We start from the raw sequence: 2,083 nt of genomic DNA on the forward strand, positions 1-2,083 counted from the left end.
AATATGTCCCTGGATGCAAGCCAATATGAATAAATGTTGTAAATAAAATGAGGGATTAGAAGTTATTTGTGAGTCATTTTCCGTGTTGACAAACATGGTTACATATTACACATTTCAGTGAGACTGGGGTGTGTTCAAAAGTAGGACATTAGTAAGATGGAAGAAGACATATATTGGTAATCTGTAAGAGTACTAGCAAATAAAAAATATTTGTTTGTCGTGTCATTTACTAACATATTACCTCAATTGTCTCCACAAGCTACACTGCTTCCCCTTTATTTTTCTCTCTAGAATTTTCATCCCTTTTCATTTGCCTTCCATTCAACCTTTCTTTTCTCACTTATCCTCCTTCTTATGCCTTTCTAAGACTGACTCTCCCCATGGTGCCGCATACGTCCTTGTTGATCATTTTCTTCTTTTCTTTAATCTATCATCGAAAATACCCTTGTGCACTCTCTGACTTCCCAACACCGTTGCACTTCCCCTCAGCTCAAATGCACTTGTCACTCAATTCAGGTTCTTACTCTTTCTTTTCTCTCTGCCTGTTCTCAGGCTCAGTCAAAGGCAATTCTTCCTGCAATAATGATATTTGCACTGTATGAGTCACCTTTAAACCACTGGAAAGATGAGAAGAGGGATAAATTCTTTTTTTTATTTTTTTTTTATTTGGAAAATACGGTTGTCCTTGTTTATTTTTCTATTGTGGTCAAGAGGTGCAAATACTGTGTAACTAGATGACTTCACAACAACTTCAAAAGGTCCTGAGAACTCAAAAAGTCATCTAGTGAAAACAAAACTTAAACTAAGAGACAACATCTAAAAATAGGCAAAGAAAAAATGCTAGGACCAAAAAAAGTGCAAGTTAAGAACAGCTAGAATTACTGTAAAAAGGGGCAGCAAGGTGTAAACATGATGTAAACCTGGAACCCACTGCAAATGAATAATGGTAAAACACAAACACATGAAATGAAAAATGTTTCAAGAAGCAAAAAAAGAACTCAAAGTAAAGACAATCTTTAAATTAGCGCGACATGATGGAAATGCTCCAGAGCACTAGGGGGATTAACTCATATGGGAAAGTACCCCCTTAGACATTAAGGGAATGCTTGGAGAGATTAGGAATTTAACAAAGATTCAAAGGAAAGCTAACCTTTGCTTTTTTCCCTCTAGAGGTCCTCTCCCATTTAAATTTTTGCTAATCTTCTATTCGATAGATGTGGCAGTGGCAATTTCTCACTGAATACCACAGAGGTTAAAACTTCCTTGTAACCTTCATACAATAATTGTTTAAATAAGCATAGTTAAACATCAAATATGTACTGTAGTCATCAAACTACATTAGATGTGCCCCAAAATACCCCAAATTTCACAAGTATGTTGCGCATTAATTAGCTGTTGAGCCTCCTCTCAGATGCAATCACCCCTCCGCTCTACGGTACAGAAGCAGAATGCACCCTGTCAATCTTTATGCAATTCACTGAGGTTTGAGCCTCTGTGAATTGAAGCAACCAGTAAATAAGTGGGGCCCTGCTTGGATAACTCTTGTTTTACCACTTCGGCCATAACAGTGACAAAAGCACAGTTCTAAGCAGTAGTCTGTGCATGTAAACAATGTCGAAAGACCTATCTTATAAAAAAAAACTAAAAAGCAGCTCATATACAAATGACTTCATAACAAATAATTGCAACAAACAGCAAGAGTATGAAAGTTAAATTAAACTACTGTTGATGCAAGCTACATCTGTCTTGCATGCAGAAAATGGGTGCCTTCCTGTTGTACCGACTATCCAAATTGTATCCTAAAAAGTAGGGGCATTGCAGTTTAAATTTCAGACTCAGAAGGAAAAATATTTTGACTTTCTAGGACAAATGAAAGCACTATTTTTAAACGTCGATGGTAAGATTCAATACAGAAGCTCTTTGAATCAAGAACCGTGAGCTTTGATGAAATCATATTTTTTTTACTAGACACACTTGTTGAAGATATGTTCTATGCCTGATTTCAAGCATCAGTGTTGCATGTTTTTTTATATACTGTATATATGTTTTATTTTTTTGTTGATGCTCATTTTGGACAGCCTGA

This window comes from Cyprinodon variegatus, unplaced genomic scaffold, assembly GCF_000732505.1.
Source record: "Cyprinodon variegatus isolate N-32 unplaced genomic scaffold, C_variegatus-1.0 Scaffold36, whole genome shotgun sequence".
Lineage (NCBI taxonomy): Eukaryota > Metazoa > Chordata > Actinopteri > Cyprinodontiformes > Cyprinodontidae > Cyprinodon > Cyprinodon variegatus.